The sequence below is a fragment of the Nannospalax galili genome, unplaced genomic scaffold (assembly GCF_000622305.1).
Source record: "Nannospalax galili isolate Female #2095 unplaced genomic scaffold, S.galili_v1.0 scaffold1016, whole genome shotgun sequence".
NCBI lineage: Eukaryota > Metazoa > Chordata > Mammalia > Rodentia > Spalacidae > Nannospalax > Nannospalax galili.
In genome coordinates this window covers 534500-558154 of record NW_008337919.1, presented here as the reverse complement: position 1 = coordinate 558154, position 23655 = coordinate 534500, and the positions used below count along the sequence as shown (strand labels likewise).

Genomic DNA, 23655 nt, shown 5'->3' with positions numbered 1-23655 from the left:
AGCCTGCCAAGCACCCACACAGTCTTACCAAATTCCACGTATGAATTCATTTGAGATTAACAAAATCAGCAGTATGAATAAACTTTCTTCCAGTTTTATAAGTACATAATCAAGTTTTCATTATAATGAAATGTCATTTAGTCAAGTACTGTCAATTTGTAATGCCATCTAAAGCTTTACATCCAAAAGTGGAAAAATATATTTTCCTCATGAAGTTGAAGTAGTACAGATATTTTAGAGCCACATGTAACTGGATAAAGTTTAAGTGCTACATTATAATCAGAATCCATGAGGCACAATAGAAATTTGATCCCGTAATTTTCAAGGAATTTGTGTAATTATCTTGATGTTTCATAGCACAAGTCAAATTTATACCATCAAACAGAAGAACTACTGCACATCAAAAAGCTAACTTAACATGCAAGCCACATCTGACAGTTACACAATCTTATCTTCAGCACTAAACAACCATTATAACTTGTTAAAACTACCACTTTCATAAACAAGAGTAATCAGGAGCTTTTAAATGCAAAACAAATCTTACCTTTATATAGCCCCAAGACACTGACAATAAATAGTTTGCTTCAGGCATTTTTGATCGATTATAAGTGTGAGTATATATGACAATAAGTTCTAAAATGTGTGTCTCTTCAAACCTTGATATTTTAACAATCTCCACAAGCCCTGCAGCATGTGGGAATTTAAAGGTTTTTGGTAATTAGGTATATGTACGAAAGCTTCGCATTTTGGTCCCATCCAGCCGTCTTCCCATTAGATGCATGCCGTTTATAAAACTCCAGAATGGAACAAAATTCAGCAACTATTCTGAATAAGGAATATCTATGTGATAAAGGAACAGCTAAAGACCTAAGGGTCTGCATCTTTCTCTCTCCCAGCTCCAGGGCTTAATGAATAATGTATGTCAAGATGCTTAGCTGCAAGAAAGACTAGTTCTGTCAAAAGCTACCAAATAAGGAACCGCTGGGGAAGCCGGAAAAGAGTGACATGAAACCCCTCCCACAGAACCCCAACTATGCACCAATCACATTCCATCCTTGGTCTATGAAGGCAGGGGGCGTGGGTGCAGTGCAGGCTGCTTTGTGATTGGTTGGCGAGGGTGACCCTCTGAAGGAGGCTTTCCTCCTCAGAAGCAGAACGCCATTTACTAACGGTCTCCCTACAGCTCCGAGGCTGCCTTATGAAAAGATGAATGGGGTTTCCCTCGCACAGCGATGGATAACGACCATAAAACTTAGAATTCCTTCTTGAATAAGCATTGTCTGTCCTTTGGAACGGTTTCTGTGAATTGTAATCTGTCTTCCTTCCAAATAAAAGCTACTGTAAAAAGACAGTCGTGCACTTTAATTGCCTCCCTGTCTCCAGTTTCAAACAAGTGCCTTCCCAGATGAGGGAGACAAACCCTGTTTCTCTCCTGCCCAACGTACAAATACAGTGATTATGAAATACTACCGATCCAGATTTCACGAATGGGAATACATCCTGTCACCTATGTGAGAAGGCTGCTCTCAGGATCTTTTGTTTCTGTGGTTATATGGCTGAACTCTACAATTCCCAAAATCTAAACTCTAAATCTGCCTAGAGAGAAGAGGTATCTGAAAGTTAATGAGCCATGTACAGATAAAGAGCGCAGTTTTGTATATAGATTTGAGTATCTATATTGTGATCACAGAGAACATTTTTATGGCTACTCACAGAGTTAAGAGAGGACTGAGTAGCCTTCAGGTTAGAGATGATATGGAGAGTAATCCTACCGTTTATCAGAAGGATTAAAAAATAACTTAATATTCTTTTGGGAAAAATCAATCTATTTACCATGAGCCTCTATGTCTCAGTTTATGGTTCTGTGCTTCTGTGCCTTACTGACATGGTTACTATAGTCTGAGTTTGTTCTCACTGTAACACCTGCCTAGCACAGTAGTCCCTCCTTATTTGCAATTTCTACAGTTTGTTACCTTTAGTTAACTGTGTTCAGAAAATGTTAAATGGAAAATTCCAGAAATAAACATTCATAAACTTTTTAATAACACTAATAACAGTGTAATGTTATAATTGTTCTATTACATGGTTTTAAAGTTTTTTTGCTCTACCTTATTTATAAATTTGTCAAAGTTTCACATGCATAAAGAAACAAATACAGCATGTATAGGGTTCAGTACTACCTGCTGTTTAGGGCAGCTACTAGGGGGTCCTGATATGGACCCCTAGGTAAGGATGCAGGTAAGGTCTTCCCTTCCTCTCTGATCTTCTATTAGGTCCTTTGTTAAGGGTCTCAGCTGCTCTTTATACCTGTAGTGTTCATTTCCTAAATTATTCACAATCTTTTACAATAAAGGAACTTAAAATCTCAATGCTCCACTGAGCAGCTCTCGGGCTGTTTGAGCCCTCCTTCTTCTGTCCTTCCTCTTCCTTACCTTCTCTGAGGTGTCTCTCCTTGTTTGATCCGTGTCATCCACTCCCTCCACTTCCTTGGTTTCCTCTACATTTCTCTGGTCCTGCTTCCGTTGCCTTCTATTAATGCCTCAACTCTGGATCTCCACAAAGACTCAGTTCAGGCCTATGTTCTCCAGTGACTTCTCACCTGAACGTTAGCACCGTATTTCCAAACATACAATACTCTCCCATTTCAAGTGTCCTGCCAGTGACCGTAAGCTTTTTCAAAACTATGAAACATTTTTCTATTTAAAGTTCTTAGAACTACTCCCATTGCAGCCACTGGGCCTATGTTTCTTCCAGTGCCTCAGATGAAATCTGTGACTCTTTCCGACCAACCATTCAGTAGGTATCTCATGTGAGTCACAAGCTATCAGGTGTTTAGTATAAATCATCTAACTGAATCCTTGAGTAACCCTGGCATGTCCCTTCTACATCACTATCCTCCTTCATACAACACTGTAACCAAGTCTTGTCTTTTATAAAATGCCATTTCATTCAGTCTGTTCCTTTCCAATTCTACTCCTGGAATTTCAGTCCAATACTTAGAGAGAAATAGAAAGTAGCTGCAGTGTCAGCACCCTGCTCCTACCAACACCCCTCATTTCACATGAAGTGAGACCTGAGAGAAAAATGATTTCCCCAACGTTATCTGGTACTAACTATGTAGGCTCCAACTTCAAATCCTGTAGTACCCAGCTTCTTAAACAGTGGGTAGGGAATCACACATGAGGTTGCTTAAGTGAAGGTGAGGTCACAGAAACTTTTGCAACATTAAAAGGTTTCTGAACACATAACAACCAAACATTAATTCAAAGTCAAAACATAATTAACCCAAGGTGTTTTGGGAAGGTCCTGGCTTGTGTTGCATCATGGGATGCATACATACTTTGTACTGTGCATGCTATCCTGCCAAGCAGCACCAAGGAACGATGCTGGAAACATCTTGGCTCAGAGTCAGTGGTACCCTCTGCTATGAAAACGCAGTGTCCTTACTGTACGTACAGTTAAAGTACAGAAAACCGAATTGACTTTTTCCTACCATCATCCTTTAGCATGTATCAATTTATCTCTAGATTGGACTGTCTCAGAATGTTTGATTTAGCAATTGCTTTTGAGTTGTTGACTTGAGTTTTTAAAAAATATCATTAAATGACTTTTGTCCTACTGTACGTACAGTTAAAGTACAGAAAACTGAATTGACTTTTTCCTACCATCATCCTTTAGCATGTATCAATTTATCTCTAGATTGGACTGTCTTAGAATGTTTGATTTAGCAATTGCTTTTGAGTTGCTGACTTGAGTTTTTAAAAAATATCATTAAATGACTTTTGTCTTAGTAAGATTAAGACAGAATCTTCAATAATTTTTGAAATGATTCTAATCATATTTCTGCCATTTTGTAGTATATGTTTAGACAAAATGGTGCATTGACAATTACAAAATCAAAATGTTCACTTACTCTTAACATTGAAATATTCTGCATCCAACAGTATCAAATATTTAGCCAAGATTTAATCCTTTATGTAAAATTAAGCATGCATAAACACCTCATCATCATGCGAATTTATTTTAGTCTTTAATAAATGGTAAAGAACTGTTATCAAAGAACTGTTTTAAAACAAAAGCTTTTTTTTAGTTACTATTAGTAAATGCTTGATTGATGTGTCTATTTTGTATGTCTATATTACCCAGGGCCATACGAAAATCTCTTGGGCAAAAAGGGATGCAAGTACAAAAAATTTAAGAGGCCCTCTGCTCTAGTACACAATCCTAACTTCTAAAGTGCCTACTGTGGCAACTAATCTGCATAGATAACTCCGAAGACGCCATAACACCCTATGATAAATCCTATCTGGCCTGTGTAACCATGTGCTGCTGTGGAAGCCACACAAAAATAAGCACACAATGTCTGAAGGAGCACTTCAGTTACCGAAGAGGTGAGTTTTTAGATGCCTTCAGCCACCATGGTCACATGATTGAAACACAGCTATTACTAACTTTACAACAATGGACAAGACAGGAAATACCTTTTGAGATAGGGAAAAAGAAAAAGAAACCAAAGTATTGCAAATCTGGGTCTCAGAGAGATCAAGTCTCACACAGCCAGAAAACAGCAGGGCAAGGCTTTGAACTCAGGCTGTCTAGGTTCAGGGTCACCTGCATTGCCAAAAACTATATCGCAAGCCTGACACAGATAAGCAACGCATGTTGTCTCTACGTGAAAACTTACAAAGTCAAAAGCTGATCTGAAAATACAACAGTGATCATTAGAGATTGAGAAGGGTCCAGGGGAGGGCATCATTTGATGAATATGTGCTGTATGTATTTGTGGAATTACTGATGATTTGATGAATGCATGCTGCATGTATTTGAGGAAAAAGACCACACTGAACATTATGATTAACATGCATAATCAGTATATATTATCAAGAAAACAGCATTTTGGAGTTTGCTTTATATGTAGCCTAGAGTCTATATGAAAGGCCTATTATCATCATAGCTGTATCCAATAATTGTGCTTGTAATATTTATAAATAAACATATTAACTCTTATATTGCACAAGTCTTAGGATTTTTCACAGAAATAGTGTTTCATTAAGAGGGCTTATGTAGATGGAAAAACATCTTATTTTATAATCAATCTATATTTATTTTATACCTTCTACTTAAAATCAAAGTTTTTGATTGCTATTAACCAAGAAGCAAATCTATATAAAGTAGGTGTTTACATGTCCTGTACTGACTAGCTTAATAAATGAAAATGTTATTATGAAATTCCGAAGACAGAATTCCAATGCAAAGCTGAAATTTAGATATTAAATTCAATAGCTATAGCAAGCTAGAATCTCTGGAAGCAGTCTGTGTTTTTTTTTAATACCTTAAAATAGTTTTTAAAGGAGTCAGTAACAGTATACTATTCAGTTGTAACAAGCATATTAAATTACATAATTAAATTTTTTCCTTTCACATTTTAAAAATGTAATTTCTTGGGGGAAAGAAACCCTATTTTTTTTTTTAACAGTGAAAGTCTTTATTTCACCCACGAGTATTTCTGATTGTTTCCCTGATCTTAAGATCTTAGAGTCCACAAATACAGCGTCCAGACTTCATATACCCAGAGGGATCCAGAGGCAGGTACAGTACCCAGGCTACCTTCATGTGGGAAAAATGGCAAGAGTTTTCTGCAACAGTTCATGTCAGTTTTCTGACTTCACTGAAATATGCCCTAAACTTTTCTGTCAAATCGATGACAGAAAAACATCTCTTATACACAACACTGAGGAAGGGGCGGAGGGTAAGCAAGCACTACATTGGCACCAGCCATATTCATTCAGCCAGAAAATGGATTTGACTCAGTTTTAAGACAGAGAGTTGTACAAAACTATGGTATGTCCTTTTTCTTGAAGATATACTGGGCTGGACTTTTGTGAATGGAAATATTTTCCATAATGATGAATTAAACTCTAAAAAAAATAAAAGATATCCTTATCTCTGAGTAGTGTGAGCTACTCCCAAGGATCTAGGGATACCCATGTACTATATCCCACCAAGACAGAGCCAATTCCTCATACACACAAGAAGCATAAAACCCTTTGTTCACTTTTTTGGGGGGCCAGGGTAGTGTGAAGCATTATTTGGAGAAGATGAAGGATAATTTCCCTCACCCCAAACTACACACACACACACACACACACACACACACACACATAGACATTTATCCATTTTTCAAAAAAGTTTTTCATCCTGGTTAATATAGGATCCCAGAATCGAACTTCTTTAGGTTAAGAATCAATGCCTCTAACTTCTCAGTACTAATGAGTCTACAAGGCTCTACAAGGCTCCTATGTTATCTCACAAATTGAAGGCAGGGGCAAAGGAGTGGATTCTCTTGTGTGGAAGGCTTGCTTTTCTCTGAAATCCAATCTATTCCACAACAGTCTCAGGTCCAGGGGCTGGGAGAGGCTCTATGGGCACAACATGGTGGACGACCTGATGATCCCAACCAACTGTGGTCAGAAGGGAGTGATTGAGTGGGGACCAAGTAGCATCTCTCACAAAGTCTCTGTGGGCTCGGCTTCTAAACACCTCAGAAAGGCGTGAATCCAGAACAGCAACTGAACAATCTTCACTGAGAGAGGCCAGAAAGGGAACACTGTGTGGAGAGAATGCCAACCCAGTGACACACTGGGAGTGCACAGCTGAGCTCAGGGTACAGCTTGCATTCTTGGTGTCTACAAGGGAGACAGCCCCATTCTCATTACCAAAGACAAAGACTTCACTCTGCTGAGGATGCCAAGCCAGGGACGTAGGAAGGTAGCCAGAAACATTGCAGCCCATCTGTGATGCTGGCTTGGGACAACGGGTGTCCCAGAGTAAAATTCTACTGTCCTCACTGCATGAAAGAAACACAGAGTCCTTGTGGGGAGAGGCAGCAACACAGGTAACCTGGCCCGCATGAGCTCGGTATGAATTCAAGACCATCTGCTGGACCAGGTCCCAAATCTTGATGCAGAAGTCTTTGCTACCACTGATGGCTTATGTGCCAGAGCTCAGGACACTGACAGTAGACACAATGTCATCATGTTCATACTTGCAGAACTTGCTGACAATAAGTGTCTCGTTCTCATCTAGCTACCACAATTCAACAGCACCTGAATCAGAAGCCACTAGGATACCTTTGTCCCCTACCCAAGTGAGGTCAGCCACACCGGCCGCGGTCTGGACGCCGGCGGAGCAGAACCCTTCGTTGGGGGCCGCGCAGGGATCCTTGAAAAACCAGAGGGAGCCGGCCCAGCAGCGACCACTCAGGCTGGAAGCCCGGAGCAGAAAGGACCCATCAGACCGGTACCGCGCAGCTTCCAACTGCCGCTCCACACAGGCGGGAGCGGTTGGAGGGAGGTTCCATTCACCGGCCGCAGGCGGCACGAGCGGCGGTGGCGTTTCTTTCCTCATCTCCACGGTTCCAAATCCGTCCTGGAACCAAACGGCCCGGCACCCCCAGAAACCCTATTTTTAAAAAAGAACCTTAATGCAGTAAATCCACTACATCTTTTTGTGTTTGGCGCCATCTAGTGACTGAAAATGTGGATTTGACTTGGACCGCCTCTGATCACATACTGAAAATGATCAAGATAGGAAAAAAGAAAAAAATATATATATATATGACAAAACAGAGGATCAGAGAGATCAACTGTATTATTTTGGAAATGAAAACTTCTCTTTAAAATATCGTGGAAATCTGAGGCTAAGAGGAACTCCATGTTTATTTTAAAAACTGAGCCATCCTCTGAAAAAGCCAAGACTAATTAATTAATATGGCTGGAAATTTTTCACCAAAATTGACTTATTTCTAACAGGAAACACCTGAGACACTTATTAAGAAAAGAAATTCTAATACTAGACATCTTATTTTGATTGAGCAGTTCCCTGAAGCTGAAATAACACGAGCCTGATGTGATAGCTATATTTTCATTTCTTTGCTGCGTGGACTATACATTAGCACAGCATCCTGTAATTGTTGATACAGCTTGGAATCATACGGACACAGTTTTTTGTGTTCAAAGCTGAAGAGTCAACTTTGTAGAAACCATCATCATCTCTATACCTAACAGGGCTTTTGTTTCACTTAAGAATAATCAATGCCTCTCCCACCACTTTGTGTGGCTATGCGGACTCCACCATCCATGTTTGGGGGAAGACTTTCTATGAAGCCTTAGCAGAAGAGAGAGGATTAGGAGGAGGAGCATCTGTACTTCTTAGGAAGAATACCACCAAGATTGGCCAATAGCTACATCCTGAAAACAGATGAGGAGAAGGCCCAAGGGTTCAATACCTCCCTGCAATGGGAAGAAATCTGTCACCTACATCTATGTCACCCCCTCCAAGGTTCACGGATTCTTACACAAGAAAATGTCAGAAAGAATCAAACATTTACTGAGCAAGTACTTTGTGCCAAGGTCTGATGAAAGAAGTTAAGAAGAATGCTGGGGGCTGGAGAGATGGCTCAGTAGATAAGAGCACTTCCTGCTCTTGCAGAGGACCTGAGTTCAGTTCCCAGCACCCAAGTACAGTGGCTCACCGTCTCATATAACTTCAGCCCCAGGGGATCCAATACCCTCTTCTGCCCCCCCCCCGATGTGTACTACATTCACATGGGCATACCCACACACTGACAAACCATTATGTGTGTAATTAAAAATAAAATCTTTAGGGTTGGGGAGATTTACCAGCAGGTAAAGGCACTTCCTGCCAAGCTAACATCCTGATTTTGACCCCTGGTACTCACATTGTGAAAGGAGAGAACTGACTCCCAATATCATCCTTTGACCTGCACACATACACTGTGTGATAATTACAGTTTTAAAATAAAATCTTTAAAAAGAAAAGAGAATAATGCAATAAATGAGTGGACAAGTTCCAAATAAATGAGACCTCCTGCACCTAATTTTTAATGGAGGAAGTCAAATTGTCACCGTTAGCAAATGATATGATGTTGTTATACATAGAAAACTTTACTGACATCATTCAAATAAACAAACTATTAGAACCAATAAGCAAAATCAACAGCAAATAGTCACCGTGGGCTACTTGTATGCACTAATCAATGAAAAAAATGGTTAGTGTGTATTTATTCTATTCCAAGTGCTGAACTAACTGCAAGAAAGAGGAAAGGCCACTCAAGTGGCTGGAGCTCCTTAAACAAAAGAGTATTGGCAAAACCGGCATGCTTTTGAGTCTTTCTGCCACTGTCCATAGGTTTCATTTTTTACTACTCATCAGTTGTCATTCAGTTCTGTATATAGTCAGTATAAATTTGCCTCCTTACACTAAGCATATGACCCTTCTCTCCGTTAAGGTGGCTCTTTTCCCTTAAGAACTACTTCCCAGTTTTCAGGTGGATTCCAATGTCAAATAATCCTCTTTTCACACAGTACAAACTTTTATAGAGACTGTGTACAGTAGCATAGCCAAAGCTCCACCAAGGACTGTAATGCATAACCTTGTTTTATTTTATTTAACATAGCATCTCCCAAACTTACTTTACTACTGAGCCCTTGTTATTACCAACAAGTAGAAACAAACCACAGTACTAAAGTTGCACAGAAAATTCCTAAGAACGTAATAGGCTTTCAATGTCAGACACAAACGTTATTCGCTTATTTTCTCCACAGATGTTTGTTAAACAGTTACCATGTCCCAGCATGGTGAAAACAGTAATAAATAAGACAGACAGTTGCATGTTCGTATAAGTCTTGGACTCTGAAGCAGAAAGACAAGAAAGCACCAAACCAGAAAAGAAAAAAAAAATCAAAAATCAAAGGTAAAATAAATGAATAAAAAAGGGCAACCTGATTTACACCTGGAGGGGAACCGTAAATGGTCAAGAAAACTTCCACTGATAAGATGATATCTGACACCAACCCGACTAACTGGAAAGAGCCAATTCCTGCAGTGCTATTCAGACAACCTCAGTGTCTAAAAACTGAGGAGTAGAAAAAGAAAGTACGGTACATACACACCACAGAATACCATTCAGCCAGAAAAATCCTGTCATGTACAACAACATGTAGGGAAGTGAAATAAAACAGGCACAAAAGGACAAGTGCCACGTGATCTTACATGAAGACTGCAGAAAAAGTTGATTTCTACAAGTCGAGAGCACCAAAGGTTGTGGAGAGCAGGGAGGAAGAAGGAGAGATGGGGAAGGCTGCCTGATGGGGACACCAAGATGCAGAAGACAGGAACAGGAAGTTGTGGTGTGCTGTTGCAGATTAGGGCATCTACAGGTAACAATAATGTATGGTGTATTCCAGAGACCCGTAAGAAAGGATTCTGAATGTTTTCACCATGAAGAAATGCCAAAAGGTACAGGCCACCTAATTTAAAGGCTACCTGAGGTATACATGAACTGAAGCCTCACATGGCGGTGCCTTACTAACATGTACCTTTTGCTTTTATATTATCAGTTAAAAACAAAATTCAACCTAAAAAGTAAAAAAATAAAATTGGGGCAGAAGGTGATACGCAGAATGAGACAGTAGGCAGGTGAAGTGAGATAGTCTGCGACCTTGTGAGCCTTCTAGAGGGTATGGGGATATCACTGGAAGGCTCGAAATGGAGAGCGGCATGGTTACATTTTCAACACGATGTGGTTTTAACTTTAAAAAGCTTTCCCTAGAAAGAATGGTTTGCAGAGGGCAAAAACAGGTGGAGGAGGAGAGGAAGTACCCAAGAAGGGCGGCCGTTGACTTAGAAAGTGAACACTGGGTGTGAAGGCAGATCAATGTCTGCTTTGAGTGGATCATCAGAACTGCTTTCTAAGATGGAGAGGATCACGGGAGGTACGGTTTGCAGGAAAATAAGAGGAAGAAGAGTCCCATGAGTCAAGTGCAGCAATATTCAAATACATGAAGATTTTGTGTGCTTTTTTTTTTTTTTTTGACTTTAGTATTCCAATTTATTTGCTGGGTTTTTTTTTTAATTTTTTTTTTTTTACAATTAAAGTTACAGTTTTAACAATATGCAAAATATTACAGTAATTCAGATTTTTTGGCATAATGATTACAGATTTGATAAATACATTTTATATCTCATAATAGCGATGAGGATTATACAAAAGCTATTAAAACAATTATGAGAATAAATTCCATTGTCACTTAAGTATCTAAAGCTATTTTCCTTTGCGTTCTTCCAGAATAATTTGTGTGCTTTTTAATATCAAAGGATCATTCGCTACCACCCCAATGCCACCCCATTCTTCTCAGAGTTCTGGACAAGGAGAGTTGTCTGATAGCTCAGTCTGAACAGCCAGCCACTTTCAAATACTCTAAAGATATTACATTAAGGTAGACCACTTCCTTCAAACTTTTCAGGTATTTTAAAAATACTCTAGTAGATAGCATCTGACTGAATAGATAATCTATTTTTAAATCCCACTTCAGCTAATTAGGAAAGCAAAAGGCTAAGCAACTCAGCATGAAGGTTACACAAAATAACCAAAATTAGAATCTAGCATTCAGAGTGAGTAACATTTTCATAAAGTCCTGTCTAATCTAAATATTTTAAGAATGAAGACTTAACTGAGGGGAATAACAAATAAACGTGGTATAATGGAAGACAGGCATTGCGGCTCATGCCTGTAATTACATTTGATAGGCTGAGTCTGGAGGGTTGCTCAGAGTGTGAGGTCGGCCTGGGCTACATAGTGAGTCCCAGGTCAACCTCAGCTACAGAGTAAGACCTCATCTCAAAATGAGGACAAAGAAAAATAAAATCAATGAAACTAAATACAGTATAATAATGGGATTTTAAAAGTTTGCAACCCTGAGAAACTGTGGGGCCTATACTGGTATAGAGAGAATGCAGAGGACTCTGGTGGGTTCATGTGATTTTATACAGTATGAGGTCTCTTTATTGTGAGGAGAAAATGGGAGCTAATACACATGATGTAGTGTAGTATATGGGGAGGTATCAGGAGTTTAACAGTTAGGTTTTATTACCACTAAAAGCACTGAAAGTTGTCACAGGGAAAACCATCTCAGACTAAAACGGTGGTATTAAGATTCCTTCAATGGTGTCTACTCAAGAGACTGTGCAGCCAATGGTCTGTCTGCAAACTACTGAAATGACCAATAACTGCTGAGAAAGCTTTCAGAGATCTGCAAAGCACTGGGATCATTTTCTCAGAATGTTCTTAGCAGATAAATACAAAGACCCAGGGAGGAGTGCAATAACACAACTTTTCGTAAACAATCTGCCTGTCCTGGATATCTTCTGCTGTTGTGTGAATCCATTCCACTTGACTAAATGTATGCTAGTATATTCCATTAACAGGGGTTTTCAAAAGGAGCTCTTTATGTGTTCCTTAAAATTGATTTGATTGCAGACACAGTGACTAGAAATAAACTGTCTTGGGGATGCACTGTTGAAACTGTAATGCACAGAGGGGTAGTAAATGATCCCCATGCATTATTTAAAAACATTGCAGGCCTTGTGAACAGTGACCAATGGCTGAACATGCGCAATAGCTTTGGCTGTCACCTTCCCCTCACAGCTAGGGAAACATGCAGGTGGATTAGAATATATGAACTTCCATTTGGGGTATTAAGAATATAAGCCAAGCAGATGATGTTACACTAGTAGCTTCCAGAATATCAATTCTAATAATTCACAAAATTGTCTTCCCCTAAAACCCACAGGAAAGCATAGTAAAACTAAAGCTGATTATATCTCTTATGTGCCAAGGATAGTTCTGAATATTTCACTGGCATTATTTCATTCATTTGATGAGCGTCTCCATTACTCCCATTTTTCAGATGAGCCTTAAGGACTCAATTATCACTCTATAGGTGACAATGTGTAGAAACCTTGCCAATTCTCCACACCTCTCATTCTGTATTGTTTTACAGCTGCATAGAATTTCATTATGTATATGCCCACATTTTCACTATCCATTCATTATCTGACTGCATCTAGGCTGATTCTATTGCCTGGCTATTGTGAATAGAGCAGCAATGAGCATGGATGAGCAAGTATCTCTGTAGTGGGATATAGAATCCTTTGGGCATGTGCCAGGGGTGGTATAATGGCAGGTCTATTTCTGACTTTTGAGAGGCCTCCATGCTGATTTCTACTGTAGCTGCACCAGTTTTTACTCTCATCGACAGTGAATAAGTGTTTTCTTCTCCCCACTCCAGACCAGAATTTGTTCTTTGTTTTACTCTTTTTCTTAAAGGTTTAGCTTTTATTTTATTTATTTGTGTGTGCATATGTGTGTGTGCACGCACGTGCACGTGTGTATAAACTACATGCCAAAAGAGGATATTCAATCCCACGGAGTTGCAGTTACAGGCAGTTGTAAGACACTTGATGTATATCTGGGGAAATGAACTCCAGTCCCCTGGAAGAACAGGGAGCATTCTTAACTGCTGGGCCATCTCTCCAACTCTATCATCTGTTTTCTTAATCTTAGTCCTTTCTAGTGAAGGTCTACAGGGAATTTCTACTCAAACATGAAACTTCACCTTAATTTCATACCTACAAAATTGGTTTGTTTTGAGAGAGGGTTTTGTTTGTCTATTGCCTTGGCTGGCCTGGAGCTGTCTACACAGACCAGCTTGTACTCGGAGAGGCATGTGCCACCACGCCTGGCCTCACACACTACACATTTAACTGTAACAAGTATCTTCTCCTTTCTGACTTTTGTTTGTTTTCTTTTTTGAGACAGGGTCTCCTTGTAGCCCTAGCTGGCCTGGAACTCACTACATAGGCCATGCTGGTCTCGATCTCACAGAGATCCTCTTGCTTCTGTCTCCCAAGGGCTGCGGTTCAAGGTGTGTACCACCATGCCAGGCTCCTTTATAATTTTAATTGTCATAACTTCATTGTTTGGGCTTAGAGTTTCATAGTGCACTCTGGCTCCAGCCCCCACCCCTTCCACATCTGGACTTCTATGTTTTGCTGGCATTAAACAGCTGCATGGAATTCTTTCACGTCTTTGACTTCAGTTTCAGTCTATTTCAGGCCTTAATGCCTAGTTCTCTAATCCTTCCTGCCTAGGCCTTTCCCTTTAAGATGACCTACCTATACTCTACTTCCTGATGTACCCTTTTAAAATTACTATTTTCCTTATAATCAGATGTCAGGACATTTCCGAGTTCCCAGTTGGAAGCAGCTTAGACTGGCAACTAAGGCAGCCTGCAGTGTGGTGGAATCTACAGGGCTCGCATCGGATTCCGGTCTTATAATTGTAATCTCTTTTCAGATTTGGGGTTCCAGAAGACCCATTAATATCCCATGCCCACAGACACCCAAAGCAGCTAAATCCACAAGCATGTCCCATTCTACCCTGCCCTCTCTAACTGCTGGAATATAGCTCTTCCATCATTAGCACTGTATTACCCCCCGCGCTCCCATGATGAGCAGATCCAGCTTCAGTGGTACTTGTGGGATGCATCCCAACCATTCTGCTCCTCTGTGTTGAATGCACTTGGAACTTCTCTACAGGGTCATTAAGGGTCTATTGTGCATTACTATGCAACAGGATTGCTTATACGGGCATATCAATGGTATGTTTGTATGTTTTGAAATGTATCTATGAGCTTGCACATAAACACTCAAACAGAAAATCTCATTTTGTATGTAGGAGCCTTGGAGCAGACAGGTGCGTCCTAAAAAGCAGGCTGAAACAAAATCCCTCAGTGAAAACCTAGAAACTGCATGTTTGTCAGCAGCCACAAGGTACAAAACAAAACCAATTCCTACTAAGAACTTATTTTCCCACAAAAGTGGTATCTAATGTAGATAAAAGCCTTGACAAGCAGCACAGGATTGGTTTGCCCTGGGTCATGTTAACTTTCCTGCCTCTTGTTATCCGCAAAATGAATTAGGTAGACAGGTTGAGCTCACAAATTTCTTTCACCTCTAAGGATAAAGATTTTGGAATTGTTTTTTAAAGCAGACTTTGTATAAAAATCCCATCTGATTTCCCTGCAAAGTGGCTGACATTAAGTGGAAAGTGGAACGGAATCAGTCACCTAAGTGGTGACTCATTTTCAACCCCTATAACAACTGCATAGCTAGGGAATTTCTTGTCACTGGCCATGGCTAGTGTCAGACTCATGACCAAAACCTCATCATGAAGCTGGCTGCAGACTCAAGGTCACCTCCTCCACTCCTGTCTTTCTTGGCTGGATTGCCGCTCTAACCTGTGCAAAGATTAAAGGGGCGCCTTTTAGCACTTGTTTCTGTTGCACTGGGAACAGACACCTACTTCTTTGGTACTTCTGTTAATTAAAGTCTCAGTATTTCTCAGAATCAGAAAAATCATTTGAAGGAGGCTTGGAAGTCATCCAGGATGAGGGAAAAATTAAAGCACAAGAGAGTGCTGAGACAAGAAATGAAGATCTACATGTGACATTTTTTCCTGAGGCTGCCTTCATACATACTCTTTCCAAGTAATCATAATTAACTGCTCGGTTTAAATAAAAATACTCTATCACAGGGTGCTAGGTTACCAAGCTAAAACTAAAGTAAACAAACTCAGGGGGCATTACATATGCAACCTAGTGAGGTCCCATAAATCACCATGACTGGGTATCAGGATTTCAAAGGCACACTCTGTAAGCTTTCCCTCTGGCCTGTTGACTCAAGCTCCAATTGCAATGGGTTACCTATATGGCAGCATATAAAGTTGATCTTTTAAGTTTAAAAATAGTTCAGCCCTCATCCTTTCTAAAGATAGGCCACGGTGTCTACATGGCATGCAGCACACCACACACTTTACGTAAGTTTCACTTCATTTTCACAAGGGGTCCCATGAGGTGGATTATGTTAGTTCTGAATTGCAGAGAAAACAGAGGCACAGAGGGGACTGAAGTAATTTAATTATCCAAGGTCACAGTGCTAGCGTGGGGTAGATTTTTATCCAGACATGGAACAGGATAAATCCTCATCAGAATTTCAGAAACAAAGCAGAATCTAGTTCACTTTGATCTGCTTCTCCGCTCTGTTTTACTCTTCTGGCATCTAACAGCAACTTGTGGAACTACCGGTACTATGATGGACCCAGACTTATTCTGACAGTTTCTTCCCTCCTGCAGCTTGCTCCTTGCTGTGCCACAGACTGTCACCTTCCACTCCCCACACCGAAGCGTTCCTTGGGGACGGCAGTTGGATTGAGCAACGTACCCGTCCTGCTACTGGGCCATGACTCAAGGAGGCAACAGGTGAAGGAAGCAACACCAGCTAGGACTTCTAAAAGGGACTGAGCCTCGTGAAATGCATGATGACCATAAATCTCACTCTCCAGGCAGCCCTGTCCCTCCTTCCCCATTGCCACAGCTGACTGTCCTCCCTTAAAAATTTACACCCTCTGGCTGACCTGTCTGGGATTTCTTTTTTCCTTCAAAGTTGTCTCAGTGGCTCACGACAACCACGTTTCACTATATGGATCCTGAGGTTGGAAAGAGGGCAGGAACATGAACTGGTCAGTTTTCTCCAACCGAGAAGAGTCCTGACCCCAGGTCAGCGCCAGTTTCTCCCAGCCTTCCCTTTCCTCGTTCACACTGTTAATACGTCCTCTTTCTATCCTTCATTCCTTCAGTGTTTCATCTTTTACCTTAGTCACAAATCCATACTCCTTTCCCATTTTGCCCCTACCAGTTAAACAAACCTCCAAGCAAAACTCAGAGAGACCGGTTATTTTTAAAATCCTAAGTCTGATTACTCCTTTCCTGAATTTATCTGTACTTTATCTGCTGCCCACCAACCCACGCCCTCCAGCCCACACCCTCAGCCTACTTGGCACCTCAGCTTGTTGCTTGGTCTCCTCATCCAATTGACACCACTGCCCTTCCAAGATTAGTGTCCTGCTGAAAAGCAGCCCACTGGGCCCGCTTCCAGCTCTACAGCAGTCTTACTTCATGCTCTTCTATGAGCTAGGAGTTGAGATGGTTCTATTCCCTTCCGACATGACTTGGAGAGACAGAAGGTAGAACAAGATGTACTAGAGGATTCCCCTCTGGGAATTAAATATTGCTGAAATCGCTCTTATAATTTTAGAGTCTAGTGCTCACTAAATAGATGAATAACTAAATTGATTAAATGTTTGGCTATACATTGAAAATATAGCCTGAGAAGATTACTCATCTCTCCATCTACTGTTGATCCCACATCTAGAAAAACAATCATTTTTTATACCCATTAAGAATCAAATGGGTTTTGGATAAGTTTAACGGAATCTTATGTTTTTATCATTGAACAATGGAAGAAGGTGTTTTGACATGTGATGTAGCATTTCAAGGATGGCACTGGAAATTCAAAGTTGGAGGTATGAGAAAATACGCAAAAGCAGGGCTCAGGTTAGGTGGTGAGGGACATGTTGGAGATTTCTAACTAGCTGTAGTCAAGGACTGCTCATCTATCTCAAAAGGACAATGTTAGAATGTTTGACAGGAAGACTAAAGAGCAAGTGACTTTCCCACTGAGTATGACTTTTCCTTCAGACTCTTCTTGTAGGAAATGGTGCTGTTTGTCACAATGTAATCTCTGGCTTTTCTTCTATGTGCCCTTCAATCATTGACAACACACAGAAAAATTAAGGTTTATCTAAAACAGCATCTTCCAGGGAAAACTAATCTTTTCCCAATATATAGTAAAGAAATAAGTCTATTTTTAGGAGAAGGTTCTTTATGACCAACAAAACTCATTTTCCCTTACCCTTATGGAGAAATAAGAGATCACACTGGGAGTACAGAAAGAAAATAGAGAATGGAAAAACCAAGGTTTACACCAAAGATGTTAATACTTTACTTTTTTATCATATCATAATTGTTTACATTGACTTGAAATAAAAAGATACAGGAGGCTATGTGCTTAATAAAAATAAAAAGAAAAGGAATAATCACCACTTACTCATTGACTACCTGACATATGAAAAGCCCCAGGAAACACACTCAAGAGAAGTTTTCCCAAATCAATCTTAATTGTTTAATATTCTTTCAATGGAATTATAATTTATCCTCTCTCGTGAAGTAAGGTTCTCCTGAAAAGAATGAAATGACACTAACACACATGGAAATGCTCATGAAAGAACTCCGTCTTCTTATTAAAAGCTGAAAGTCCTTCCAAAATTGAAATCAATTTCATTCTCAAATTTTTGCTATAGGCCAGGCATGGTGGCACATGGCTTTAGTCCCAGCACTTGGGAGGCAGAGGCAGGTGGATCTCTATGAGTTCGAGGCTAGTCTGGTCTACATAGTGAGTTCCAGGGCAGCTGGGGCTACAGGGAGACCCTGCCTCAAAAAGACCAGAAAAAAAAAAAAAACAGAAAGAAAAATTGTTACAAAGCCCACCACAGCTACATAATTCATTTTCTTTCCTGAAATTTGAATTAAAAAAACCTAGCAAATATAAAATATATTTGTTCATGGCCAGAGAATATATTGCTTTTCTAAAACTTGGAGTTTTTATAAAGGTATAGGCAAAATTACTTACTAAGACTTTCTTTTGGTGTGAATCTGTATAATTCTGGATAATTTGTGATTCCTTAAAAAGGCAATCCTTTTGTATGATCAATGTTTTTATTCCTCTTTGTAGCTTCCCACTGTAGTGAAATATCTTTTTCTTTAATGAGTTTGGATTGAAATGATCAGGTAAAATTAAAAATTAAAAACAAGGAAAGGCACTTTGAGACAGTGCTGTCAAGATACTTTGAAGAGTACTTCTTGAAGATGTATTTATTCACATTTAAGTCTAAAACAACAACAAAGCAACCAGAACACTGATATAAACAGAGACAGCAGTCCTGAAATGGGCCCACAGTTTTCTGAAATGGAGAAGGCACACATAGGCCTGAATCTACTCCAGTATGGCAGCCACATCTTTGCCTGGTTGTTATGGACACATGCCCATCATGCTTGTGCTTTCTACTCTCCAGACCTGTTTATGACAGGCCGAAGTGTTTCCTATTATGGTGCCTATGTCTGTGCAGCACACTGTTGCCAGGAATAAGAGCTGGGGGCTGCCACTATAGAGATTATGCTGCAGCAGGCCAGAGATGCTGATTGGGAAACTCAAGCATACCCTGGGCAGAACTTCACAGGATCCTGGCCAATAGGCAAAAGCCAACACACACATAATTTTTCCCAGGCTAGTAGGGAAAACATTTAGATATGCCATTTTCAGTTGGAAAAAGCTAATAGTAAAAATGTTATTGACAAAATAGTCATAGAAGACACAAGGTGAGGGCCAGGTATAGCCTGTAAAGTTTTGCTTATGTATGATACAATTTTAATTTAAATAAAGTAAGACTAGCCTAGCAAATGCTGTAGTAACTTTCCTGAAAAGTGAGTAACTATCAGCAGAGCTGAGATTCTTATTGAGACACGCTGAGATTCTAATCATAAAGGAAAAACACTTTCTTAGAGACAGGAATTGTAAGGCTCAGACCCTTAAGTCTACTAGCTCAAGGTGAGAAATGACATTTACCTCAACCACCATCACAGACCAAGCATCGCTTTGTGTGTCTACCTATACAATGGTGTACTGACACTGAATTTTGGATAAACTCAGCGTGTAGGAAGCCTTGTCACAAAAACGTTCAAAAAATATGCTAAAAAGAAAACCACACATAAAATGTTTCTGCAAAGTCAGAAAAGGACCTTATATCCAATTACAGGGGTATGAGGCTGAGGAGAAAACAGGTAAAAATGGGCTTCATAGGAGGTAGCACCTCAGATCAGCCTAGGAGGATGGGTAAGATTTTTAAAAAACACTTTGTTTTAGAACAGGTTTAGGTTTACAGAAAACTTGTGAAGGTAGTATAAACATCATTTATAGCCCACACTCAATTTCTCTAATTGTTAACATTTTATAATAGTGAAAGTTGAGTCGATATTGACATAGTTAAGTGAACTGCACTCCCCATTGGGATTTCCTTTGCTTTCACGACAATCTCCTTTTCTGTTCCAAGAATCCATCTAGGATGTCATGTTACCCTGACTTGCCATGTCTCTTTGGTCTCCTCTTGGGTGTGGGTTGCATACACTTTCTTTGTTTGTGATAACCTGGAAAGTTCTGAGGAATTCTGGCCTAGTATTTTATAGAATGTCAGCAACTATAAGTTGTCTGATATTTTGTTCTTGTAATTAGGTTGGGACTATGTTCTGAGTATGCAAACAACAGATGCAAAGCACTATTTTTATCAGGTCCTATCAAGGGTACATATGATCAACACAGCTTACCACTGCCCACGTCAACCTTGCCAGCCTGGCTAAGGCAATATTTGCCAAAATTCGCACTGTAGAGTTACGTCCCTCGCCCCCTTTCATACTGTACCACTTAGAAGGAAATCAATGTGCACAGCTCACACTTAAGGACTCTGTCCTTGTGGGTAGAGTACCTACAGAAGGGATCTGGAATTCCGCCTAGGAAGTGTGTGCATTTTCCCCTACTGTTCGTTCAATTAGTTATTTCTCTCAATACGGATTTGTGGATATCTTTTAGTTTGGGTCATAACCTAGTATCATATCATTTTCTTGCTCAAATTGTTGTAGCATTGGCCACTGAGAATTCTTTTGGTGTACTCTGGCATCAGTCCTGGTACATCCTCATCAGGGAGAGCGTTCTGTATGTTTGAGCACATCCTTACTTTGGGGCACTACAAGGGACTCCAGGCTCATGTGAATATTTCCTTCTAAAATCTCTAGAACCAGCTATTTTCTAAGGATTCCCTCAGGTTGGAATGGTATTATAAATCACAGTGTCAGTGCTAGTACCTTCATGTTTATGAGGTACTGGTACTTGTCATTCCTCTTAGCTGACAGGATAAGGAAATATTTGGTATACTAGAAGGTTAAGATATTATGAAGTGGAAGAAAGAGCTATGTTCTGAATATACTTTTCTTAACATTAATATTAAGAAGACATGGTGTGCCTGGGTAACTTTCAGTTTCATTCAGAAGAATAAGAGATATATTTGTTTATGGGGGAAAAAACTAGCTAGACTATTTACCACTGTTTTATGCCTTTTTGAAAGAAAAGACTCACAGTTTTAGATGTTCTGAAAAAAACCTGTTAGTTTGTAGGGCTATATTTGTAAAATTATACACAGAAACAAAAGGTGAACTCCCTGGAAAATAGAAATAGAGAAACAAACAAAAGTAAAACACTGCTTCGTAAAGGTCAGTGAGGGAAAGAAGACCAAATGAAACATGGCAATAGTTCTCTTGGGTTAGTATCAACATTACCAGGTCACCATCAGACACACATCAGAGGGACAGGACTCAGGATGGTTGCAAATCACTCTGATTCCCACTCTGTAAAAGATAACCCCCCCAACCCCTGGAAATAATGGCCTAACATACTCTCTACTGCCTATGTTCCTGACTCTGACTACCCAGTTCATGAAATCATTAGGGCAACAGTAGCAGTTGAGGAAGCACAGGGGGAAAGGTCCAGTTTACACCTAGCAAAAGGCAGAGGATGAATCCAACTTGGGCAAATCCAGACCATTCTGGTTGAGGAGTGACTAGCTAATGAATGGTAGGTTTCTCTCTAAAAAGTTGACATTTTTTCCTCTAGTAGGGAAATCTCCTTGGTAGTAGAAAAACAAAACTACAGATTGTTTAAACCCAACATATCTAACCAAAACTGAAATGCAGTATTGTTTTCGTTGTTGTTAGATGATTCCACCCTGTGTCTATGGTGGTAAGCAAAATACTTTAAGGTGGTCTATAGGCGAAAGCATTCGCATTTTATCATACATTAATTTAAATGTGTATGAGAAAAATATAACTATCATTGCTTAACACGGGGCATTCTGGATCTTTTAAAATCACTTTAAGTGAAAACTTTTAACACATAATAGCAGGTATCAAAGTACACAAAAATTGCAAAATTTGAACATGAACTTAGACTATAATTTCTTACAGAATGGAAATAATAAACACTGTGTTCTTACATTGCAAGGAATATAATATACAGGGTTTTTCTTCATTTCATTTTTTGTGTATATTCCAGACAGGTGAGCACATATAATTTATGAAGCACCCAGTGTACTTTATGTACCAAACTGGGCTTTGTGTACATTATAGCTAATGCTCTTGTTTTCTGTGTGTGTCTCTGTCTATCTCTCTGTCTCTGATCTCATTCTCTCTCTCTCTCTCTCTCTCTCTCTCTCTCTCACACACACACACACACACACACACACATATACACACACCTCTGTCTTTGAGACATCTTCTATCCCAAGTTGGGTTTCACTTCTCTATGTAGTGGCAGGTGACCTTGAACTGTTGATCCTTCTGTCCACTTCCTGAGTACCAGGATTACAGGTACATACTACCAGGCCCTGTTTATGCAATACAGGGCACTGAACCCAGGGCTTCTTACATGCTAGACAAGTAATCTACCAACTGACTTGCATCCTTAGCTCAACAATCTTATTTCTCCTTTGGCTATTCCTGTTTATAAATGAAGAAATTATACTTCCGAGAGGTAAGGCATGTTGCCCAAAATATTAGGTAGGAAACAGCAGATGTGGAATTTGAAACCAAGTTTGCCTGACGACAGACATTTAGGTCTTCCCACTCAGAAGAGTAGCTGTAAGCATCACCAGTGCGCATTCCAGGCCAGAGGCAAACATCACTCATCTCCCTTAAGTACAAGCTGCAGCAAAATGACATTTTAAAAAGTCAAGAGTACTAAACAATAATAAGAAAAGAAAACGCTTGGTATTCTCTAATAATGAAAGATTATAAACTTATTATGGTATTAGCTGGTTGGCATACATGCTTGAGCTAATTTCCTAGTGACATCATAGAATCATTTGCTGTTTAAGCAATATCTGGACTCATCCCCTAGATTTTTGAGTGATCTAGATTTCACAAAATTTCTAGATTTGAAGAAAATGCTTTCCTTGTACACATTTCTACACAGAAATCTCAAATGCTTCAAAAGCATTGTCTATCATCCCTATTTGGGGAAAAGAGGTCTACTCCATCTGTAACCTTGATAAATGTACTATTTTATCTTAAAATTCAGAGAGCTGTAATTACAATCACTCATGATTGAGATTCCCTTTTTCTCTATTGATCTACATCTCTGTTTTTGTGCCAAAACCATGCTTTTTATTTATATTTATTTATTTCCATTTTTATTTTTATTTATTTATTTTTTTTTTTTTTTTTGAGACAGGGTCTCCCAGTAGCCACTGCTGTCCTGGAACTCGCTATGTAGACCAGGCTGGCCTCCATCTCACAGATATCCACCTGCCTCTGCTTCCCAAGAGCTGGGATTAAAGGTGTGTGCCACCACACTCGGCCCTTGAATTTTTTTTTAATAAAAGAAATAGTTCATAATTCTCTGACATAAAAGCCACTATCTTCCTATAAATTAAACGAATAGGTAATAACCCAAAGCATATTTCTAGTAATGACTAATTTATTGAATCATAAAAATGAGAAGTGTTTTATAATTAAATATTAGAGATACTTAAACTCACACTGAATGCTGACATAGGAGCCGAATTAATAACAATGTAGACAATGTTTTCTTTCTTTCTTTTGGTACTTTAGCATCTTTCTAAGTTAAAGTCAAGAAACTTGCTAGCCAATGAAACAAAAATGCCCATTGAAAGTATTTCCAGAGCTGATGAGATGGCTCATTGGGTAAAGGTGCTTGCCACCAAGCCTGATGACC

The 23655-nt window shown here is 39.6% G+C and overlaps 1 protein-coding gene and 1 pseudogene across 1 annotated transcript in view; both read right to left on the bottom strand.

Moving 5' to 3' along the window:
• Positions 1-23655, bottom strand: part of Pde4d (phosphodiesterase 4D) — a gene marked incomplete in the record, with an annotated part of 449936 nt that overhangs the window by 29302 nt on the left and 396979 nt on the right.
• On the bottom strand, positions 6068-7407 carry LOC103733918 (annotated as a pseudogene).